Source organism: Mustela nivalis (assembly GCF_964662115.1).
Source record: "Mustela nivalis genome assembly, chromosome: 2".
Lineage (NCBI taxonomy): Eukaryota > Metazoa > Chordata > Mammalia > Carnivora > Mustelidae > Mustela > Mustela nivalis.
Window position 1 is genome coordinate 45,629,656 of NC_139021.1, and position 26,532 is coordinate 45,656,187.

General features: G+C 32.2%; 1 long non-coding RNA gene across 1 annotated transcript in view; it reads right to left on the bottom strand.

The window, feature by feature from the left end:
• Nucleotides 1-10,556: 10,556 nt before the first annotated feature.
• Nucleotides 10,557-26,532, bottom strand: part of LOC309860432 — a 42,211-nt gene continuing 26,235 nt past the window's right edge. Inside the window, exon 3 of the long non-coding RNA XR_014309367.1 lies at nt 10,557-10,652. This is a non-coding gene — a long non-coding RNA (uncharacterized lncRNA). The remainder of the gene's footprint in view (nt 10,653-26,532) is intronic.

Here is a 26,532-nt window from a genome sequence, read left to right on the forward strand (position 1 = left end):
GTTGACCCTTGTCATTTATGAGAATGTAAAGTATAGCTTTGCTATGTATATACTATGATACAAATAATGCTATTAAAAATTACCACAACAACATGAAGAATTTTATTGTAATTTCTAGGAGTGGTTAACAGAAAAAATGTATTTTAAAATTATGTTATTTCCCTTAATTGATATTTTCTCAATATGTGTGTAAAAAATTCCATTACTTATCTGCTCTAAGAAGGGCCTAGGGAAACTTGCCCAGCAATCATAAATGTTGTATTCATTCTGCCAGCTATCTTACTTTGCATGATGTTTTGCCACAGGTTCATGAGCAAAAGAGTAGAAGGTATGAAGCTTAAACTTCTCAACCATAAAACCTGCTGTTCATGGAAAGTCAAATATAGAAAATATACAATTTCACATTTAAAGGAGTATCATTTTTTAATGCAAATAAAGGTAACACATATTATACTGGTAATTAGATTTTTTAGGAGCAATATTTCCTAATAGATGTCTGAAGAAAAACCACACATGATATGAAAGAGAAAACCATCACCTGTAAAATTCTTTTTGTGGCTTTTGTCTTTTATGTTCATTTTATAATACCTGTGTCAAAGTAATTTACCTATTATTGTGGGTACTGAAAGGGAGTATTTTTTTATCTGAAGATCTAGTCAGAGATGATCTATTTCAAAGATGGTCTTCCTGCCTTATACAATGTGAGGCTGGAGTTAAGGTCCATCTGTTTTCTATTACGCCATGTTTTAGACATGCAGAGTTTGGCAAAAAATTAGTTATCTATAGTTACCTTAGATCTATAAGAAATCAAAAGAACACCTCTCCAGAGTGTTTGGATAATTTTATCTACCATTGTTAGAGGCCTAAATTTATTGCATAATTGAAAGTGAGCAGTATAGACAACAAAATTTTCCTGTAAAACATAAGGTTTAACAACTTCAAGTAAATATCAGTGGCATATCAAATAAGCTTTTTAGTTTTTCCATATTAAATTTTCTCTTTCTTTCTTATTATAATTTTAGGTAAATATTAGCCCTTTAGAAATTCTGATGTTCTCGGTATAAAATTTGGGATAATCTGAGGATAGAGCATTTAGATGATAATTAGAGTCATTAAACATCTTAACATTTCAGAATTCATGATTCAAATGTGATTATATTCCACATTCTATGTAACATACATTCTATGTAGTGTATTCCATACCTTCTATGTATGTCCTTCTCCAAGTAATTGAAGAAACTTCCTTCATACCAATACTTTTTCCTTTATTATAAAAAAGTTTCAAATTCAGAAACTATTTCCTAATTTGAGCTCCATCCAACCTTTTTGTGGATCAGATACACAGCAATAATGATTATAGGAAATGTTGACCTGATTTTTATTTGACTTATATAATGACTCTATAGGAAAATAGTAGTCTCTGACAACAATTAAAACTATGGTAATCATTTAGGTTTATAACATGAAAATGAACTAGATTCAAGTGTATCATTTGAACCAATGTTACTTGCCTACCTCAACAGTAAAAGCAATCCAAATGCATTGTCTCTTTATCTTGCAATTCTATTTCCACTTGTATATAAAGGCCAGGTAAACATTATTACAAATGGGAGTGCAGCCAACATTGTCTACAGATGATTTAGCTTAAATTTCTTTTGCAAATTTTAAGAAAATTTTATATTAATACTAACAGTGAGTGCCAAGAAAGCTTTTGATTAAATTGATTTTAGATGATTTGTTTGAAGCTCCGTGACTTTAAAAATATTTGCTAAATAGATGGAAAATGTATAGTCATGAGGAAAATGCCCATATTGTACATGTTTTAGATTCTTTGCCATTTTTTTTTTTGCTTTTTAATGAATAACAAAAACAAATGAAAAGATATTTATTGTTTTATTCAGAATCATGGGTAATTTTCTTGAAAATTAAAATACAGTATACTTTACATTTTCTACTTTTAAAGCCAAATTTATTGAGCTAAATTTACAAATAAAACATTGACTTATGTACAAAGTTTCATGAGTTTTAACAAATATATTCAACTATGTAGCTTTCATATTCAAGATATAAATTTTTTTCATCATCCAAATATATTACTAATACCTTTTATAGTCAATTCCATCCATCTTCCAGGTAACTGCAGATAGACTTTTCAACTACATATAGTATATTTTTATTTTCTGAATTTTTTGTTCAGCATATTATATTTGAGATTCACTCATATTGTTGCATGTATATACCTAATTTTTAGTTTCATTAGTAATAATGTTTTTTCAATGTAAGCTTTTTAGTTTCTTTACAATAAACTCAGTTTAGAAAAGATGACATAATTTAATAGAAAAGTGAACTAAACCTCTTTATTTTGGTCAGATGAAAACTAAAAAATTATAATACTAGACAATTGTAAAAGGCAGAAATAAATTAACACAAACCTGCTCAGTGGATTTTTGAAAGTACTAGTAGGGAAAACCTTTAAATGTGAGTGTATTCTCCAAGGATAGTAAAGAAAAAAAGCTTTATTTACATTATAGAAAATCTGTGAGTCTTCTTAGGAATGCAACATTGAAGTTAGCGATACCTGAGTTCCAATGTTAGGTCTATCACTCATAAGTCAAATGTTTATTCACAAGACACTCAACCATTCCAAGCTTCCAATTCCTGCAAAATGGAAAAAAAAAAAAAAGATACTTCATTTAAGTTTGCAATAGAGAGTAAATGAGAAAACATACCTTAAGCACCTATATACAGTATATAGTAAGCACTCAATAAGTACAATGTTTTCTTAACCCATAAACTTCTCCACAGCTCTGTATTATTTTACTTTAATTACAACTAAGAATATGTAATTCACCTAGTTTTATAAATTAAAATTTTGATGAACATAGTTATTGCTTCTTTCTATAACAAATATAAACCCATAATGCATATATATTTTTAATTGGAATCACACCTATAACTACTCTTTTTGCAACTTTACCTCCAACAGTAGTCACATTCATTCATTTATTCATTCTTTTATTTGTCCATAGCATTTATTGAGAACCTATGTGCAGGTACTCTTCTGAATTTTATTCTTTCATTTTATTCAGATCTCCACTAGTTTTTATTTAGTAAGAAATACTAAATAAGTATTTCTTACTAAAATTGTGTGGACCCAATCTGACATAGTACTACCTACCATTCTCTTTCCCATTTGCCTGGTTTATTTCCTTTGCTACCCTTACTCATATATATAAATATAAATATATATATATATTTATACACACACACACACACACACACAAACACACAGTTGGTCTTTTCTAATAGAATGCATGCTTCATGAGTATAGGAATTTCGTTTTGTTCACCACTATATTCTTATCACCAAGACAAGTTTCAGGTGCAGAGTAGAAGCTCAGCGAGCGTTTATTGGTCACATGAATGAGAATGCAGCTCTGACAAAAGTAAGCAACTCAACCACAAAAGAAGTCCACTAGTCTTTTCCCTTTAATCTCAGGATAGACCATAGTAGTGTTCTTTGTGACTCCTTGGCAAGTTATTCACAAAATTTGAATAGCTGTTGCTTCTTTTTCTTCCTTTGCTATTTTAAGCCTTTCATCTAAGCATTCACAGTTACTCATTTCTCTCTTCCTTTTTTCCTTCAGAGTATGTCCAAGGGCTTGTCCAGATGGATCCACCATTTGAGAGGCCACTAATCATAGCCTTTGTTTATATTTTCCTGTCATTCCTATTGTGTATTTTCCATTTAGAAAATGAATTACCCTAAGCAACCTTAACCCAGGGGAAAGACAACTAAATGTAGCCAAAATTTCTCATTTTACATAAAAACAATTGGAATTGGTGAACCTGAAACAGAAGGTCTTAGACAAAATCACTTTTAATTTCTTCAAAATAGCCTTAAATGATAACATTTTAGTAAAAATAATTAGTTTTAGATGTCAAATAAAAGCTTTTGTAGTAGTATCATATATTTTTAAATAGAATTTCAAATAAAGTCATTCCTTTAAGATAAAAGAAAGGAGACCATAACCAGTGTCAATCATTGTGTTTGAAAATATCACACTCAACAGTTTTTTTTTTTAAGTATCAATTCACAAAATTTATGTATACATATAACTTTTCCATTTTATTTGGCACAATGGCAGTGAATTTTATTCTGATTTTGTCTATATTGAACCTGGAACAATATTCAGTTATGATAAATTCTACTTCACTCCAAAAAAGGGAGGAGGATGGTTTGTTTATTGTACAACACTTTTAATAGACTTAGAAAACATGTTTCTTTTCTTCCTTTTATAGAAGAAAATGACAGTCGTGTTTTCTGAATTCAAATTTTATATGTTCTTTTTCATTTCTCTTGTACTTGAAATGCTCTGACTTCTAGACCCAGGAGATAAAAGATTTTTATGTCTGTATTCTCAGGATTTGAAAAGAAGAGAGAAGGAAAAAAACTAAGATACTTTTTCTTATACTACATTTAAACAGTTTACTCTGGATTTTAGCATTTTTCAGTACTCTTAGATGAAGGAAAACAAATAATTCCATTTTTCCTTTATAAATTAGTTTTAATTTTTAGATTCTCAGTGCCTGACTTGTCTTCATGGCAAGTTTTACTAATGGCTAACAATAATTTAGGTTTGTTTTCTCTAAGCTCGGATACTCACATCCCTTTGTTTTCAAATTGAATGAGATTCTTACTCTGTTCTCTGACAGTCCTGATCTAGATATAAATGGAAGAAAACCAGGGTGCCTGTGGTAAGTACTGTCGTTGAAATTTGCAGAGGAGCTAACAGAACATCTGGTACAAAGGTGAGGAGAGTTGGGGGAGATATCACAGAGAAGTGATTGTGCATTTGGTATGTGAAGCCTCAATTTTGAATGTTTCCCAGTAAAAACAGGTGAACAAAAGTAGATGATGATATACCAGATCGAGAGAATATCTTGTATCAACACAAGGTTTGAGCTTATTCTGGGAACGATAAGAATTCCCGTATGGCTCTCAGACAGGATTTATAAAGGAGATTTAAGGATATACCTGGACAGATAAATTGAGGTTACATTTAGAAAGTCCTATTTATCAACAGCTAGAGAACTAACTTTTTCTTCTGTAGTCAGTAACTTTAGAAAGCATTAGAATCCAATTTGTGCTTTAGAATCCAGTAAGTGAAAAAATCACATAGCAGAGATGTGAATAGAATTGAACCGCATATATGCTTTTTCTATTGCTGTATAACAAATTACCCCGAATAGTACACTACCACAATTCACCCTGTCTCCTGATAATTCACATTCCTTCCACATTCAAAATCCACTTGTCCTTTCTTAAGACCCCCAAAAGTATCATTCCATTACAGCTTCAACTCTAAATCCAAAATCTTGTCTAAATCAAATCCAGGTGCCGAGAGGCCCCTTGGATGTAGTTCCTTTAGTATAGCTTTTTTAGTACAATTCTTCTTGGCCTGTGAAAATAAAAATATAAATCCTCTGACATCTTCTTACCCAATATATGATGGCAGAACAAGTACAGGATAATCATTTTAGACATTCCTGTTCAAAAAAGGAGGAAAATTGGAGACACAAAGGAGTAACTGATCCCTAACAGTTCTAAAATCTGACTGAAGTTTGTTGATTACCACTCATATTTTAGGGAAAAGTCTTCATAGCCTCTGTGCTTTTTCTTTCACTGTCTTATACTGGTCAGTTCAACCTGGTGATGGTCTGCATACATAACTCTTTTGCAAACTTTTCTATAGATCTCATTGGGGTTTAATCCACAAGACAAATGTCAGCCACAAGATACATCAAGTTAAGCCTGTGTCTCCCTTGGATTCTTTGGAAGATGGTTACAGAACCATGCCTAAAAACCATGTAGTTTGATGGAGAGGATCTCTGAAGCACATTATTTATCTGACTGAAGAGTACTCAGGCTGAATTTTGTCTTTCTGATATCTTAATAAAAGATTTTATAGTCATACCCTTGACTTAATCTTTAGACCATATTTTCCTGGCAATTCCCTGGATTGGATATTTACACAGAAGTCATTTCTTAATTTTTATACCGTTTGACATCTGTAAAGTCTTAACACTTCCCAAACCATCAAGTCTTGGCTTGCTTTTGTTTCACAGTCTTTCTTTTAGTTTATCTCTCTTCTTTATTAGCACCAAGAAAAAAACCACATGGCACTTTTAAAAATAGTTGAAAATTCTCTTAGCTGTATTATCCAGTGGATTAAGTGTATTTTCTACTTTCCACAGAATTTCAAATAAACTTTCTACCACTACATGAAAAGGTTCCCTCTTTCTTCAGTTTTCAATAACTTCTGCCTCACTTTCCTGTAAGCACTTATAAAAGGCCTCTTTAAAAGTTACCTACGGCCTTATATAAAAGACTCTAGAGCTTCACTAAGGAATTTTAGGATTTTACCACTTTATTGTCAGGGCTCACTATCTGATTCCAAAGGCATGCCCACATTTTAGTATTCATTTTAACAGCATCCCACTTCCAAGTATCAATATCTGTATGTATATGGGTTCTATAATTGTATAATAAATTACCCCAATGCTTTGAAGTTTACAATACAATTTTTTCACTAAGTTTCTGTGGATCAGAAATCTGGGAGTATTTTAGCTGGGTGGGTCTGGCTCAGGGTCTTTCATGAGGTTTGGGTTTAGGTCAGGATATCAGTCATCTGAAGAGAAAGGAGAATCTACTTTCAGTTCAAGAACATGGATATTAGGAAGAGACTTAATTCCTTGTCACATGAACCTTTTCATAGAGCAATGTATGCATGAAAGTGATCCAACATGGTAGCTTTCTTAACTCAAAAGGAGTGATCTGTGTGTGTGAGAGATAACACTAAAGTTTCAGTTGTATATAACCTAATCTCAGAGATGACAACATTTGTATATATAACATCAATTGTGTTCTATGCTGTTGGTTACACAGCCCTGATACATATGGGAGGTGACTCCATGAAAGTGTGAATATTAGGAGGCAAGGATCATTAAGAGCCATGTTGAAAACTGTCTAACACAATCAGGCACTTACACTTGAGCTAGAGAAAGCCAAAATCCATTTTAATAATCTAAGCTGAATATGAAGGGAGGAATAGGATTAGAGTGAAGAAACTGGTTTGAGAATTATTTCAGAATGAGAATAGCCTACGTTGTACTTACTAACAAAGTACTTATTAAGAGCAATACAGAGGAGCAAGAATCAGATGAAAATTTATAGAGGGGGTATGATTGATTGAATTCATGGTTCCAATATTTGTACCCCCTTATTTCCATAACATTCAATAGGTCCCTCCTGCACTAACTCTGGGCTTGTCCATATGACTTTGCCCAAAAGTATATTAGCGAATCTGATGAAACCATAGTCTTGAAAAAACCCATTTTCTGGCTTTTTGTTTGTTTGTTTGTTTGTTTTTCTTTCTTTCTTTCTTTCTTTTTTTTTTTTTTTTTTGGACCTACATATTTTTGTGAGGAACTAGTTCAATTATATAAACTGGAAGTCAATATACCAATAAATAGAAACATTTTAAAAGCATTCTTTTAGTAGAGTGCCAATATGATTCCCTCAAAATGAAAAACAAAAGAAATCATTTGGAGTTGAAATTATCTCTATTACAGTGCCTCTACAATGGTTACCTATATATATCCTTTACTGTCTTTCTCAGACCTGCTAAAAACACTGAGAAGTTTTACTGTCAGAAATGGATCACTTTTAATGTTCTAGAAAAGTTGTCCTATGTGTCTGGAGTAAAATAAGGAATAATGTTCTCCCATTCTTGGTGTTCCTTGATAAAGAATGTGTCTTTGAAATAAAATAATGCTCAAGTTTTAGGCTTTGTGAGAGTTCTTATAAATGAATAACATTTTCACCACTCTTTCAACTTGCAAGCCCTTTATCTTAAATTTAATTTCATTTTTTCCAACAACTGGGAAATCTGCCTCAACATCAGAATCATAAATTATTAACTTTACCTATTTCTCAGTGGGGCATGGGTTTATGAAAATAATCAAGATCTGTTGTAGAACATTACAGAAGTTTCAAAGTTTCACACATTTTTATGTATGATTTTAATCCTACTACACCTTAATAGAATGAGTGGTAGGTATACCATTCGTTATTATGTTTGAATTTTAAACCTTCTCTGTAGTGTACTTTGTTCTGTGGTACTGAAGCAGAGACTCAGCAAACTACATTTTTTCTTTGCCTCCTGGATCTTTGTTAAATTCTGTCAATAGAGGGCAACAGAAGAAATTGGGAGCAGGAGGAAAATGGGAGAACTGTACTTCTTAGGTTGCCTAACTGCTCTTAGTAAGACAGACCCTGCATTATTGTTGGTCTCAACAACACCAGTTTGCTCTGAAGCAGATGTAGTTAGTGTGAAATGCTTTTTGTTTTGTTTTTGTTTTACTTTTCTTGCTTGTTTTTAATACTTCTAGAAGCAACACTGTGGTGTCTATTCACAGGTACAAGTAGCAGAGAGGTGGTAACATCTCCAGAAGTTTGAGTCCTTTCTCCCTGAGGTCTCTCTTCAGAATTCCTGAAGTCCCAACAGAAACTAGCTGGCATCTCCTCCTTAGTAGGCTGAGTTGCAGCTCCTCCACACTACCCCCCACACTTGGAGGTTTTGATAACTCCAAACATTTCCCTTTGTTTTCCCAGCAAAAGAGCTAATGATTGCTATTCACAGTTTGTCCACCTCACTGTTCCTCTTTTCTTTGTAGTTTGTCAATACGTTTTTAATGACTTGTCTACATTAAATACTTTGTGCTTTGTTTGTGTGTGTGTGTGTGTGTGTGTGTTTGAGTGACGCAATATAAGTTTATTAAGCAAGGATACAAGAAAAGCTCTCAGGAGTGAGAGGTATCTTGACAGGGTTGCCCCATTAAATACTTTGTTAAAATTACTTGCATGGTTCCTGTTTTCTTAATTGAATCCTCACTGATATAGGAATTGATATTCTCCTTATTTTAATACCTGTATCCTGTCATAAATTTCATATCCTCAAAATGGAATCTGGCTCAAGGGAGAAATTTCTGTGTCTTCCTAATAGAGGCAGGAAATTCACTTTAGATGAGAACTTGTGCCATGCTCTGAATACTTATTGGCCTTGGTGGCACTGTCCCTTGCCCAACCTAAGGCAATTCATCTAGTGTGGAAGTATGTAGCTGCTCAAGTCTATGGCAATTTCCTCCTAGCTTCTGTTGATTCCTAGCTGTCCCTTGACTACTGTCACTAGACAGCCTCCTTTAGTATTCTAAATGAGCTTCAAAGCTCAGTGAATCCAAACCAAGCATGGTAACTTTGGATCATTTGCCTTATTCACATTCTTTCTCTCTTTTATTCTTGCTGTGTTTTGCCCTTAATCCCTTCTCCTTCATGCCCATCTTCTTTCTCTCCTTCTCCCTCATGGAAATGGAATGACATTATTTCTTTCTTCTTTGCCATAGCTTCCTTTTGTGTCATGCTCTTCATTCCCTAAATTGTATTTGGCTTAATTATTCTCTCTGGCCATAATTATGGAAGACTTCAGAGGAATATACATTTATGAATTTATGGAGAGAAATATGAAAATTCACTAGTATATTATTTCTCAAATATGATCTATTTAATGCACAACTCTGCGGTTCTTTGGCTATGAGAGGAAGTATAATTTCTTTTTTAAAAGGCCATGGGAGGGGCACCTGAGTGGCTCAGTGGGTTAAGCCTCTCCCTTCGGCTCAGGTCATGATCCCAGGGTCCTGGGATCGAGCCCCGCATCGGGCTCTCTGCTCAGCGGGGAGCCTGCTTCCCCCTCTCTCTCTGCCTGCCTCTCTGCCTACTTGTGATCTCTCTGTCAAATAAATAAATAAAATATTTAAAAAAAATAAAAATATAAAAGGCCATGGGAAAAATAGAATCTTTAGAGAAATTGACAGCAATTAAATCTAAAATTTCCAAAGAAACATTAATGCTGTAGGAGAATGTGTTTAAAATGAAATGAAATATGAAGTCAATGTCAACTGTTACAAGATAAGCCAAGAGTAGGAGGATAGGACCGGATAGCAAGTAGAAAGCAATATAGGGGTAAAGATGCTTTGCTTTTTGAGTGTTGTATGTAGAATTATTTACTTACTGTTTTTGAAGAAAAGAAAAAAGGACAAAAACTCTTTACACAGTAAATGAGGACCTTGCGTAATTGACGTTATATTCCTCCAATTTTATATTGTTACAAGGTCTTCTAATTATTGTTCAAGTTTCTACTCCATCAGTTCCTCAAAGAGCATGTACTGATTAGGTCTTACTGTAGCACATTCTTATATATTCTCATAGAACCATGTTCTTCTTCAGGATATGCACCTCAGTTTGCAACTACGCATTCATTCATTTGGTTATTTGATATCCATCTTTTTTTTTTTTTAATCAAACAGTGGCTTTCTGAAAGAATAAAATAATTTTGGTTTTACCTACCATTTTATGCTCTGTGCTTAGCCTCTAAAATGAAAAGAACAGGGGCGCCTGGGTGGCTCAGTGGATTCAAGCCTCTGCCTTCCACTCAGGTCATGATCCCAGCGCCCTGGGATCCAGTCCTCTGCTCAGCGGGGAGACTGCTTCCCCCTCTCTCACTGCCTCCCTCTCTGCTTACTTGTGATTTTTCTCTATCAAATAAATAAATAAAATCTTTATAAAATGATAAGGACACAAATACCTGTTTAAGTGATGACTTAATGCAATCACAAAATTCTGAGTCCTGAATAAAATTATAGTGTATTATTTTCACCATTAGTTCAAGCATAGACTGGTGGAAGAATATAATTCCATGATATGATTCTCATAACAATGGCTCTCTACAGTTTGGTCAGCATTGTGTTTTTTATTTTTTTTAATGTTAAAACTTTTTGATTAAGTTGTTTTAGTGACTCTACAAAGGCTAGCTCTCAGTTGACCAGTGCCTTTATGAAAGTAATCAGTATTTCCTGAGCTATTGCCCTTGACAAAGCTTGCTCCCTGGGCCTGATCTAGCCAAAGACTGTGACTTCAATGCCTGAATAACAACTAGTGTAAAACAGTTCTTGACTATGTTTAATATTAATAAATAATTAAAATACCAATATGCATTACACTACTATAAGAACACTGTAAATAAATATAAAGACAGTAAGAACACTGAAAGTGTCTCTATATTTTATAATCCATCATGAACACAGATAGTTATCTAACTAACATATGAATCAATTTGTATAACTTTTATAATTAAAAATGTTTGACAATTCACTACTTTACCCAAAGCTTAAATTATCCAAAGGTTAAAATTATCATTATCATGGTGCATTGGTTACTTCCATATGTCAATTTGACTCGGCATGGGCACCCAGATATTATTTCAAGAATTATTCTGGGTGTGTCATTGAAAGTGTTTCTAGGAGAGATTAAAATATGAATTGGTAGACTTAGCTAAAGCTGAGCACCCTTCCTAACATGACTGGATCTCATCCAGTCACTGGAAGTCCTGAATAAAATAAAATAAAAAGCAGAGTAAGAGGGAACCCCTCTTGCCTGACTGCTTTCAAGCTATGACATACCCTTTTCATGTCCTTCTTTTGTCTCAAATAGATACATCCAGCTCTTCTGAGTTCTCATGTCAGACACCTAGCATTTGGACTAGAACTATATCATCTACTCTCCCAGGTCTCTAACTTAAAACTTCAGGTTTTCGTCTCTATAATCACCTGAGACAATCCTTTATAATAAATACATGATCAAGAACAAGACAGAAATTACCAGTATCATGGGTCTCATTCAATATGGTACTGGAATCCCTAGCAAGTGCAATCAGACAAGAAAAAAAAAATAGACATCTAAATAGAAAGAGAAGAAGTAAAACTGTCTGTTAGTGACATGATCTTACATATAGAATATCCTGAAGATTCTACCAAGAAAGTGTTAAAAATAATAAATTTAATAAAGTTATAAGATAGAAACTCAATACAGAAAATTAGTTGCATTTCTATATACTACCAATGAACTATTTGAAAAATAAAGCTATCTTATTTACAATAGCATCAAAAACAATAAAATGCTGATGAATAATTTAACCAAGAACATGAAATATCTGTACACTGAAAACTGTAAGATACTGATAAGAGAAATTGAAGATGGCATAAATAAATGGAAAGAGGGCGCCTGGGTGGCTCAGTGGGTTAAGCCGCTGCCTTTGGCTCAGGTCATGAACTCAGGGTCCTGGGATCGAGTCCCACATCGGGCTCTCTGCTCAGCAGGGAGCCTGCTTCCTCCTCTCTCTCTGCCTTCCTCTCTGCCTACTTGTGATCTCTCTCTGTCGAATAAATAAATAAAATCTTTAAAAAAAAATAATAAATGTAAAGATATCTTGTATTCAGGGCTGAAATAATATTGTTAAAATGTTCATAATACCAAAGCCATCTATAGAATCAATGCGATCTCTATCAAAATTACAATGACACTTTTTATAGAAATAGAAAAAAAAAACCTAAAATTCATGTGAAACCACAAAAGACTTCAAATATCTAAAGCAATCCTGAGAAAGAAGACCAAAGCTGGATCTATCACATATCCTGATTACGAACTATATCACAAAGCTATAGTAATCAAAGCAGTATGGTACTGTCATAAAAACAGACAAGTAGAACAATGGAACAAAATTGAGAGAATCTAAATAAATTCAGGCATATATATGGTGGACTAATATATAATAGGGAGCCAAGAGTACTTAGTAGAGAAAATATGATAGTCTCTTCAATAAAAGCTGTTGGGAAAACCAAATGGCTACATGTGAAAGAATGAATGAAACTGGATCCCTTTTATATCAGTCACAAAAATTAACTCAAAATGGGCTAAAAACTTATGTAAGACCTGAAATTATAAAACTAAAAAATCCAGAAAAACAGAAAAAAAAACACTCCTTTACATTTTTTTCCTAATGAATTTATGAATGTGACCCGTTAAAGTACAACCAATAAAAGCAGAAATAAACAAGTGAGACTACATCAAACTAAAAAGCTCTGTATAGTAAAAGAAATGATAAAAAAAAAAAAAAAAGAAAAAGGACTGAAGAATGGGAGAAAATATTTGTAAGCCACATACCTGATAAGGGGTTAATATCTAAAATATATAAGGAACTCACACAACTCACTAACAAAAACAATCCAATTGAAAAATAGAAAAAAAGACCTAAATTGACATTTTTCCTAAGAAGATATGTTCTCATTTGAGTTACGTGTTCACTTTCTGACAGTGTCTGCACAGAAGATTTCAACTTGATGAAGTCTAAATGGTTATACCTTTAGTTGGTTGTGTTTTAATTGATACATGTAGGAAACTACTGTCTTATCCAAGGTCATGAAGATTTATACCTGTGCTTTTTTCTAAAATTTTTGACCTTTATATCTTATTATCTTTCATCAGTTTGAATTAATTTTGGGATATAATATGATGTAGAGGTCTCAATCCATTCGTTTGTAGGAGGCTATCCAATTGTCTCAACACTGGTTTTTTTTTTTAAGACTATATTTTTGTCAATGAATTGTATTGGCATCCTTGTAGAAAATAAACTGATCATAAATGGAAGGGTTTATTTCTAGATTTCTAATTCTGTCACATTAATTTATGTCTGTATCACATTGTCACCATCTTTGTCACTATAGCTTTGTAATAAGTTTTGAAATCAGAGAGTGTGAGTTTTCCAACATGTTTTTTTTTTTCTTCTTCTCTAAATTAATTTGACTATTCTGGATTTATTTTTTCCACATAAATTTTTAGATAAACATCAATTTCTGAGGATTTTGGCAGGGATTGTACTGAATTTGTATATCAATTTGAGAAGTATTAGAACTTTGCTCTTAAATCTTCACTCAGTGAACATAGTCATCTTTCCATTTGTTTGAATCTTTTCTTTTAATCTTTTACCAATGTATTTTAGCCTTTGTGTTTTGCAGTCTTTTGTTAATATGAATTCATAAGTATTTAATTCTTTTTGGTGCTATTATAAATTAAATTATAAATTATAAAAAATTATAAATTATAAATTAAATTATAAATTTCTTTATATCTTTTCTGTTCAATTCAAGTGTATGAAAATAAAATTATTTTTATATCAGTATTGTCCCTGCATAGTTGCTGAATTCACTTATTAAAATAATTTTTAGGGAGTTCTTAAGAATTTTCTATTAACAAGATAATGTCAAATTTAAAGATAGGTAGATTCTAATTTTTTTCTTTTTAATTTCTAATGGGTACACCTTTCATTCCATTTGCCTAAGGGTCTTGGTTAAAACCTCTGGTAAAATGTAAATAGAAATATCAAATTTAGATATCTTAGTGTTATTCCTGATCTTAGAAAACGTCCAGTGTTTCATCATTATGAATGATGTTACCTGTGAATTTTTTTATGGTACTTTTATCAGGTTTAAGAATTTTGTTTCTATTCCTACTTTGTTTAATGTTTTTGTCATGAAAGGGTGCACTTTTTTTCAATGTTTTTTTATGTGCCTATTGAGATTATCATGTGGTTTTGTCTTTTATTCTATTAATACGGTGTGCTACATTAAGTGATTTTCCAATTTTGAATCAATCTTACAAATCTCTAACAAACCTCAGTTGGTCATGATGTATAATCCATTTTTATGCTGTTAAATCAAGTTTGCTAGTACTTTATTGATTACTTTGTATCTATATTTTTAAGGAATATTGATCCATAGTTTTCTTGTAATTTGTGGTATCTTAGTCTAGCTTTGGTATCAGGGTAACATTAGTTTATATGATGAATTGGAAAGTATCCCATTTAAAATTTTTAAAGAAGTGTTTTGTGAAGCACTATTAATTCTTCTTCAAATGTTTGGTTAAGTTTTCGAGTGAGATCAAACTTGCCTAAGCTTTTATTTGTGGGAATTGTTTACTATTTCAATCTCTTCACTTGTTATGAGGCTTTACAATTTTCTTTTTACTAATTCTGTTTCAGGTGTTTGTGTCTCCTCAGAAATTTCTTAATTTCATATAGGTTTTTTAAATTATTAGTCCACAGTTGCTTGTTGTATTGCCTTTTCAGTCAGTTTAGATAAAGGTTTGAAACTGTTAACTGATCTTTTCATAAAACAAGCTTCTGGCTTCAGTGGATTTCTTTATTTTTCTATTATCTTTTTCATTTGTTTCTACTTTAATTTTAAACATTCTGCACTGTTCTCATTAATTATATTGAGGTGCATATTTTCAGAGGTCCTTACTCTGCCATTCAAAATGGCACCATCTCGTAGAGTCATACTTTTTTTTTTTAAGTTTTTATTTAAAGTCCAGTTAATTAACATCCAGGGTAATATTAGTTTCAAGTATATAATTTAGTGATTACCATTTCCATACAACACCTGGTGCTCATCACTAGTGCCCTCCTTAATCTTCATCACCCATTTAACCCATCCTTCCACCACCCCCCTTCTGGTAACCATAATTTCGTTCTCTGTAGTTAAGAGTCTGTTTCTTGGTTTTACCACTCTCTCTTTTTCCTCTTTGCTCATTTGTTTTTTTCTTAAATTTCAGATATGAGTGAAATCATATATTTGTCTTTCTCTGATTGGATTCATTTCACTTACCATAATACTCCTGAGCTCCCTCCATGTTGTTGCAAATGGCAAGATAACATTTGTTTTTATGGCTGAGTAATGTAATGTGTGTATAAACACACACACACACACACACACTATATGTATATGTATATATGAACCACATCTTTATCCATTCATAAGTCAGTGGGCACTTGGGCTGTTTCAGTAATTTGGCTAAATAATGTTCCTCATAAACATTGGGGTGCATATATCCCTTTGAATTAATAATTTTACATTCTTTGAAAAATACCTTAGTAGTGCAATTGCTCGATCAGAGGGTAGTTCCATTTTTAACTTTTTGAGGGAGCTCCATACTGTTTTTCAGAGGGGTTACACCAGTTTGCATTCCCACCAATAGTAAAAAAATTTCCCTTTTCTCCACATCTTTCCCACCACCTTCTGTTTCTTGTGCTGTTGATTTTAGCCTTTCTCACAGGTGTGAAGTGATAGCTCACTGTACTTTTGATTTTCATTTCCCTGATGATGAGTGATGTTGAGCATCTTTGCATGTGTCTGTTTGCATGTGTATGTCTTCTTTGGGAAATTGTATGTTCATATCTTCTGCCCATTTTTAATTGAGTTATTTTGGCATGTTGAGTTGTATCAGTTCTTTATATATTTTGGATATTAGCCATTTATTGGCTATATCATTTGCAAATATCTTCTGTAGGTTTTCTTTTAGTTTTGTTGATTGTTTCCTTTGTTGTCTAAGTTTTTTATCTTGATGAAATTCCAATAGTTTATTTTTGCTTTTGTTTCCCTTGCTTCAGGAGTCATAGCTAGAAATAAGTTGCTACAGTCTATGTCAAAAAAATTATTGCCTATGTTCTCTTCCAGGATTTTTATGGTTTCCTTCTCACATTTAGGTCTTGCATTCATTTTGAGTTTATTTTTGTGAATGGCATAAGAAAGTGTCATTCTTTTTCAGTCTTTTTCATGTTTCTTTCCAGTTTTCCCAACACCATTTGTTAAAGAGACTTTTTCCCATTGAATATTCTTACCTGCTTTGTTGAAGCTTGACCATATTGTTGTGAGGTCATTTCTGGGTTTTCTATTCTGTTGTGTTGATTTATGTGTCTACTTTTGTGCCAGTATCATACTTTTTGATGACTGTAGCTTTGTAAAATAACTCGAAGTCTGAATTGTGATGCCTCCAGCTTTGCTTTTCTTTTTCAAATTGCTTTAGCTATTCATGGTCTTCTGGGGTGCCACATAAACTTTAGGGTTGTTTGCTCAAGTTCTGTAAAAATGCTATTGGTATTTTGATAGTGATTGCATTAAATGCATAGATTGCTTTGGGTAATATAGACATTTTAACAATATTTTTTCTTTCAATCCATGAGCACAGAATGTCTTTCCATTTCTTTATGTCATCTTTAATTTCTTTCATCAGTGTTTTATACTTTTCATAAAGTATAGTCTTTCACCTCTCTGGCTAGGTTTATTTCTAGGTATCTTATTGTTCTTGGTGTAATTATAAATGGGATTGATTCCTTAATTTCTCCTGCTGCTGCTTCATTATTAGTATATATAAATACAGCAGATTTCTGTATGTTAACTTTGCACCCTGTGACTTAACTGAATTCATTTATCAGTTCTAGCAGTTTTGGGGTGGAGTCTTTCAGGTTTCCTGTATATAGTATGATGCCATCTGCAAATAGTTAAAGTTTTATTTTTTCCTTATTAATCTGGATGCCTTTTATTTCTTTTTGATTTGATTGCTGAGGCTAGGTTTTCTATTACTATGTTAAATAAAGTGATTAAAGTGATGAGAGTGGATATCCCTGTCTTGTTCCTGACAATAGAGGAAAAGCTCTCCATTTTCCTCCATTAATTATGGTACCAACTATGTGTTTTCCATGTATGTCTTTATTATGTGGAGGAATGTTCCCTCTAAAACTACTTTCTTGAGGGTTTTTTTTTTTTTTTTAATTTGACAGAGATCACAAGTAGGCAGAGAGGCAGCAGAGAGAGAGGAGGAAGCAGGCTCCCTGCTGAGCAGAGCCCAATGTGGGACTCCATCCGAGTACCCTGGGATCACGACCTGAGCCAAAGGCAGAGGTTTTAACCCACTGAGCCACCCAGGCGCCCCTCTTGAGGGTTTTTATCATGAATGTATGTTGTTCTTTGTCAAATGCTTTTTGTACATTTATTGAAATGATCATATTGCTTTTATCCTTTTATTAATGTAGCATATAATGACACATTTGTGCATACTGAACTATCCTTACAATCCAGGAATAAATCCCACTTGATTGTGGTGAATGATTTTTCTTTTATAATGCATTGTTGGATTCAGTTTGGTAGTATTGTACTGAGAATTTCTGCATCCATGTTCATCAGGGATATTTTGCCTACGGTTCTCTTTTTTAGTGGTGTCTTTATCTGGTTTTGGTATCAGGGTAATTCTGGCCTCATAGAATGAATCTGGAAGTTTTCCTTCCTCTTCTATTTTTTGGAATGGTTTGAGAATATGTATTAAATCCTCTTTAGATGTTTGGTAGAATTTGCCTGTGAAGCCATCTGGTCCTGGGCTTTTGTTAGTCGGGAGGTTTTGTTTTTTATTGTTTTGTTTTGTTTTGTCTTTTGTTTTTTTGTTTTTTTATTACTGATTCAATTTCTTTGTATGTTACCAGTCTGTTCAAGTTTTCTATTTCTTACTGTTTCAGTTTTGGTATTTTTTAGGTTTCTAGGAATTTATCTATCTCTTCTAGGTTATCTACTTTGTTGACAGATAATTTTTTGTATTATTCTCTTATAGTTTTTTGTATTTCTGTGATGTTGGATATTATTTCTTCTCTCTAATTTGTGATTTTATTTATTTGGGTCCTTTCTGTTTTTGATATGTCTGGCTAGAGGCTTATCGATTTTACTATTTTTTTTTATCCAAGGAACCAACTCCTGGTTTCATCGATCTTTCTATTGTTTTTGTTTTGTTTTGTTTTAGTTTCTATATCATTTATTTCTGTTCATAGAAGCATACTTCTTCGATAAACTCATATTCACTCATCCTAGTAATCAGCTATCAACTATATAGGTATAAGAGTAATGCATCTCTGGACATCTGCCCTTATCAGAGTTTCAGTTTATTATAATAGGAAAATAGGTATCACCTTTTTTTTCTAACTTTTCTATATGTACCTCCTCCTCAAAAGATACACTTATTAAAAATATTACCCTCCCAGTTCAAAGAGAATTAATTTTTAGTCAACAGCGATGTATTACCTGCTTCCAACTCTAAACTAACTAGAAAAATGTTCCATATTGTCTACTCTAATGTAGGGGAAAAAAGCAGTATCTTTGGAGTCAGAAGAACTACTTGCTGTAACACTTATTAACATTTCCACTTACTGCAAAATTGTTGAATATATATTTGAATTACTAAATGGATTATTAAATGAGTGAATGGCTATATAAAAATGGTTAGTGAAGAATGTATAATTTTAAGGATTTTAACATGAAGTATCTCACATGTGTAGCATATTTATGTGATATAAATATAAGCAACTAAGATTTGCTGTACTTTTAAGTAAAAGAGATTTCAAGTGCATTATCTCATATATTCTGAGTAATATACTGTAAGGTCATTGTTATTATTAAACTATCTAGAGAAGGCTTTTATAACATACAAATTAAAGCTTAGGGTCCAGGTTCTGAATACAGTCCCAGATTTCTTTGCAATACTCTGATTTAGCTTGTTTATTGACTACTTGATAAATTATTTGCTTGGTGAAAACATTTTCAACTCGTACTTGAATTTGGATAGTATAACATAGTTCAATTTAACTTACTTTGAGATTTTGATAAGGTTTGTGAAGGATAAATGTGACTGAAACACTTAGAATGAGGATATATTCCTTTTTAGGTTTCAGGAGAATAAATGTGAATCAGTTCATGGACAGTGTTTCTTTGCTCTGTTCACAACATTTAGATTCAAAAAATAATTCATTTGTATTGTCTTTTTGCTCCAATATACATCAATAAATTTCTTCATTGTGTAGCTTTCTGCTTGCAGGATTATAATGAAGTACACATTATTGAAGACCAACATAGGGAATCAATTAACTTAGATTCAAACCCAGCACTAGGAATTGGCAGTCCTAGTGGAAAGAACCACTGTGCTTAAATGCATCTCTAAAGCCACTTTCTGGTTCAAAATTATAGTGTTTTCCTCTGCAGTGGATCTTCTTGATACAAGGGCTAGTGTGTTCTGCATATGATTTGGGTTGTTCTCAAAAACGTGTTTTCTGTCTTAATGAGTTCTCAAGAGACAGTAAAAAAAAAGTAAGGTTTCTCATTTACAGGGCTCACAGTGATTTAAAGCATTCATTATAAGGCTACCTCATATGAATTCATCTTTCATATAAACCTGCTTTGGTCTGAAATTGCACGCAGTATTCAAAACCTATGCTAAGAGTGTTATAAAGAAAAATAAATAAATTGAGAATGTGCACATCAATTGAAGTACAATATAGAATTCCTAGTTTAATAGTGGTCATTTACAATGTACTAATATTAGGAGATAACTTTTTGAAAGATTGTGACATTGAGTTTCTTATTTGCATAAAATTGAATATAACATGAATTGGTTAGTTCAAGTAAAATGTTTCATTTGTTGATACAAAATTGCTGGTATAAAGGACCAAATCTCACAAAACATAGCTCAAATAATAAATTTAAATATATATAGAATGATGTCAAAATGAGAATGAAATGTATTACATAATTTTACCTAGAAACTGATTATAAGACAAATAGGATAAGCATATGAAATAGTAAATCATATACTTAAGGGAAAAATTATCTAAAGTTGTTTTTTAGGGCTATGAAGGTTATATACACACAAAATTTTAGTTTTGTTAATATAACTTTTCTGATTTTTTTTTTTTTTTTGGTCCTTTCAGATCAATCCCTGATGTCTTCTTTTAGATGTACATAAGGGACTTCTAGTTTAAACTTGGCATATGCAGAAAAGAGGATTTATTTAAAAAGTTTTATCCAAGGAATTTTTTATGTGGTCCTATTAAATAACATCTAAGGTCCTCCTTTTCAAAAAAGGAAACTTTATGTGTGTGTGTAATTCTGATTTATTTGATTCAAATAGATTAGAAATAATGATACACTATGTTATTTTTGTTACTTTTGCCACTGTGATGGATTAAATAATAATGAGTTCAATACATTTGTGAACATCTTAATGTTTTTAGCCCCTGAAATTTTTTAAAATCTTAACATAGTTTTAATCCTAAAATTTTTCCGCTTACTAGTACCTTGCTATTTTTTTTTTTTTTGAGTATAGTTTACACACAAGAGGATACATTAGTATCAGTTGTACAATAGAGTGATTCAACAAGTTTATGTTATGCTCAGGACAAGTGTAGCTACTGTCATTATAAAAACCCTATGATAGTACCAGAAACAGTATTTCTTATCCTGTACCTTTTATTCCCAGCATTTATTTATTGTATAACTAGAAGCTGTGTCTCCAACTTTTCTTCATCTTTGCACAACCCAACCCACCTCCCCTCCAACAACCATTAATTTGTCCTCAGTATTTATAGATTTGATTCTGTTTTTTGTTTATTGTTTGTTGTTGTTATGCTTTTTTTTTTTTTTCCATTTTTGTTCCTGTGTATAAGTGAAATCATATGGTATTTGCTTTCTCAGTCTGGCTTATTTCACTTAGTAAAATACCCTCTAGATCCATCCATGCTGTTGAAAATGGCAAGATATCATCCTTTTTGTGGCTAACATTCCTCTGTGTGTGTGTATTTGTAATACACATGGGGCTGAATATATATTTGGATTAGTGTTATCACTTTCCTTGGGTAAATATCCAGTGATAAAGTTACTGAATTGTATGGTATTTCTATTTTTAATTTTTTGAGGAACATCTATACTACTTTCCACAGTGGCTGCACCAATTAATATTCCTATCAATAATGCGTGGGGATTCCTTTTCTTCATATCCTTACCAACACTTAATTTTTGTCTTTCTGATACTAGCCATTCTGGCAGGTATAAAGTGATATCTCTTTGTGGTTTTGACTTGTAGTTCCCTAAAGATTAGTGGCATTAAACATCTTTCCATGTGTCTGTTGACTGTCACTATGTCTTCTTGGGAAAAATGTCTCTTTAATTCCTTTGTCCATTTTTAGTAAGACTATGTTTTGGGGTATTATGGTATATAAGTTCTTTATGTATTTTTGGTATTAACCCTTTATCAGATATAAGGTTTGCAAATATCTTCTCCCATTAAGTAGGTTATCTTTTAATTTTCTTAATGGTTTTTCTCACTGTGCAAAAGCTTTTTAATTTGCTATAGTCTCAATAGTTTATTTTTGCTTTTTTTCCTTGCCTTAGGAAACATCTAAAAAAATTTTGCTAAGTGTAAGTTCAAAGAAATTACCTGTGTTTTCTTCTAGGATTCTTATGGTTTCGGGTCTTCATTTGGGAGTTTAACCCATTTTGAGTTTATTTTTGTATATGGAGTAAGAAAATGGTTCTGTGTCATTCTTTAGCAGGTAGCTGTCCAATTTTGCTAATATCATTTGTTGAAGAGAGTATCTTTTTCCCATCATATATTCTTGCTGCTTTTGTCATAGAACGAGCATACAAATGTGGGCTTATTTCTGGATTCTCTGGTCTCTTTCATTGATCTATATTTTTCTGTTTTTCTGGTAGTACCATACTGTTTTAATTACTACAGATTTGTAGTGTATTGGGATTGGGACACTTACAGCTTTGTTTTTCTTTTTCAGGATTGCTTTGGATATTTAGAGTCTTTTTTAGTGCCATATAAATGTTAGGATTATTTTTTATAGTTCTGTGAAAATTTCTATTAGTATTCTGATAGGGATTACACTGAATCTATAGATTGCTTTGGGTAACATGTACATTTTAACAATACTAATTTTCCTAATCTATGATCATGGAATATTCCTCCATTTGTTTGTGTCATCTTCATTTTCTTTGTCTATGTTTCATAGTTTTCAGAGTGCAAATCTTTCACCTCTCTGATTAAGTTTATTCCTGGGTATTTATTTTTTTTTAGTACAATTGTAAATAGGAGTTTCTTAATTTTTCATTCTGTTGCTTCATTTTTGTATGTAGAAATATTATCAATTTCTAGGTGTTCATTTTGTATTCTGCAACTTTAGTGAATTTATCTCATTCTTAGTGGAGTCTTTGAAGTTTTCTAGGTGGAGTATCATGTCATTTGCAAATAGTGACAGTTTAACTTCTTCCTTACCAATATGGACGCTTCATTTATTTTTCTTGCCTGATTGCTGTGGCTAGAACTTCCAGTATTATGTTGAATAAAAGTGGCAAGAGTGAACATCTTTGTCTTATTTCTGATATTAAAGGAACCTGATATTTTTTAAATGTATTTTTATTTATTCACTTACTCATTCTTCTGTTTATTCATATATTATTATTATTTAGTAATTATATATTATTATGAACACGCAATAATTATTACTGTCAGACTTCTTAATTTCTCCCAACTGAATGAATACAGAAAGTCACATCATGGTCTTAATTTGTCCTTCCCTGAGTTAATGAAGGTAAGCAGCTCTTCTCTATGTTTATTGGATATCAATAGTTTTTTCCTTTCCTCATTTTTTGTATCTCCTGCTATTTATCCTCCTTTCCAGCTCAGAGAAAAACAAAGTATCTATTCTCTATTCTAGAGATCCTGACAGTCTGTATTAGGATTCTATTGCAGTGTAACAAATTGCTCCAAATTCAGCAGCATAAAAAACTAAACATTTACTATTTCATACAGTTTCTGAGAGTTAGGAATTGAGGAGGTTTTGAATTCAACTGTGCATCTCAGCTGTGGTTATCACAAGAATTAAATAGGTATTAAAAAAAAAAAGCCACTTCGTGATAACTTTTGTTTTTGAAAGGTCCCATTTTCTTTATAAATATTGGCTTAATTTTCCTGCCAGATGGGCTTTTCCACAGGGCTACTCACAACATGAAAACTGGCTATGTCTGACCAATGACAAGGATGGAGACAGAGAGAAAGAGAAAATACTCAAAATACAAGCAACTGTTTCTTGGAACAGAAACAGTGAGAAACATCACTTCTGCCATATCCCATTCATTCATAGTTAGTCAGTAAATCCAGTCAATGCTTAAGGGAGGAGAATTTAGCTTTCTTGACCCTTTACATGCACATTTTTACCTCTGCTACTTTGCTTGTATCAACTTTTGCTCTACTTTGTAGAGAAAGTTGAAATGGACATGGGAGCAATTGGGAGTCATGGTCTCAAAATTCACTGAGTTTGCTCTTTAATATGATTCATTTTTCAATTTTAATGGCACATCAAAACTATACTACAGACCACTTGATAAGAGTTTGTTGAAGGCAGGATTGTTCAAAGGAATGAAATTGGTGTCAAAAACATTTGAAATGTATTATCTACTATCTAGAAATAAAACATATAGCTCTTTTAGTTGCAAAACCCAAAAATATAGCTTTCTGGGATAAACCAGGATGCTGTCCAAAAATCTTAGAGAGATCCATGATCAGATCTCTCAACACATTCTCATAAGCATGAATGCCTTATAATTGAATGTGAGAAAAAAATGAATATATTATCACTAAAAGAAACATTATGACTTCCAGTAAAACTGATAGTAATATTTAGATTTACCTTGGAAGAAAGTTTTGTGATTATAAAATATAAATTATTTTTTACCATGAAATCTACCAGATTCTCAAAAAAAATGTTAAAATGCCACTTTATTTCCTAAAAAGAACTTTTGCTCATGAGACTTAGCCTAAGTTCCTTGATTTCTTTATCCAAAAGAAAATGTCAAGCTAAATTATTACTCCAAAATATATGCCCCAAAGTAGGTCGCTAATCAGATGTCTAGTTCATAAGTCTCTCTTGTGTACTTAATCTCACAGTAAAACAATTAAAAATTAGAAATGCTAGCATTACTAGAAAGCATTTTTTCTAAGTAAATATTTATCAATGCTTCAACTCATTGTTCAGTATTTTAAATGAAGTAATCAATGTGGGGCTGAACATTATTTTGAGATTTTTGAAAGATCCTAAGTAATTATCAAATAATATTTTGGATTTAATTTTACTTATCTCTTAGAGAAGGCTCAATATATTATCCATTACCTTTGAGATAAGAAGCGTATTTATGGGCTATGCATCATTTTAACAAGTAAAAAATTAGAATGTACTTGTATTTTGGGTGTTACTCCCAATATATAATTAAAGTGGTAATGGGATTTATTAAAGATTAACAGATTTCAATGGGATTTATTTCTGCATGTGATGCTAAATAAAGTTAATCTCAGGAGATATTCAAGTACATTGTATGATATGTTGGATTGAACTAGAATGCCACAGATATGAATAATGTTAAAATTCCAAGGGAAAAAACATGTCCCTGTGTTCCAATGCTGTGAAGACTTGTTTAGGGAAGGCAATTTAACTCCCTCCCAAGAAGCCTTAAAAAAATGGAGTTACCCTGGTAAATTTCCCAATGTTTGACATTTGGCTTTAGTCTTACTGCCTTAAACCCTTAATTTGCACACATATTTAGAGTGAACATAACTCAAACATCCATCAACTGGTGAACAGATAAAATTAGTATATCCATATAATACAATATTATTTGGCAATAAAAAGAAATGAAACACTAATACATACCACAATATGGCTGAATCTCTAAAAAAGTATGTCGTGTGAAAGAAAGCAGACACAAAAGGCCACGTATTGATTGGTTAAATTTCACTTAAGCCATATATTTTTGTTGTTTCATTTTTGTCTTATTGATTAAATAACAATACCAACTAAGAGTTTGATTATCATGTCAAAAATTAACACATAGTGTGAATTCAGATACAGAAGTTCAGCAAATAATCAATAAAAGCATTTGTGAGAATCATTTGTCTCCACAAAATGTATAATAAAGAGTAATATAATTTTTATTATCTCTAAATTGTGTGCTATACATTCTCTATATAGGTAGAGTTCATAATAAATGTATGTATAAATATATGTTTACATGTGGTTTTATTTGATATCCATTTGTAAAACATTAAACTGCTCATAACTGGTTGAAGAAATCAGTAGTTGCTTGGACCAAACTATAGGTGGAGTGTTTTTTGACTACACTATAATATCATGATTGATTGTATTTGGAGATAATCTTTTTTAATCTTATCATAAAACTCCAAAATTACTAAATTTCTGTGTACATAAAGTAAAAAAAATAAAAATTTGAAAGCATAGTCAAGGGTTACATTTTAAATAGGGATAGATTCAGAGGGGTTCAATTTTTTCTGGCAAACCTGAATACATTCAAAACAGGCCACCATTGGTTATTTAAGAAACTCCAGACAACTTAGAAACTCTATTTGACCATTGGCCTTGATCTGTACAGTTCCATAAAAACACAAAGCTATTACTCTTTTTCTCATCATTTTGTTTACCATTTAAGTATTCTTTAATGATTAGCATCTAGTTTCCTGGGGTTTGATTGGTAGAAGAGATTTTCTTGGGGGGGGGGGCGGCAATCAGAAGAAAAAATGTATTCTAGCTTCAGGCATGGTGTACTTTCTTCTCCCCCTGATTTCAAATTACGAAGGGAGTTGAGGGAGATTGGAAGGGGAGGTCAACCATGAGAGACTGTGGACTCTGAAAAACAATCTGAGGGTTTTGAAGGGGTGGGGAGGTGGTGGGAGGTTGGGGGAACCAGGTGGTGGGTATTAGAGAGGGCATGGATTGCATGGAGCACTAGGTGTGGTGTAAAAACAATGAATACTGTTATGCTGAAAAGAAATAAAAAAAATGATTCTTATTAATGTGCTACTTTGAAGTAATTTACTGAAAATAATGCTAAATAATATATTGTATTTTTTAAATAAGTT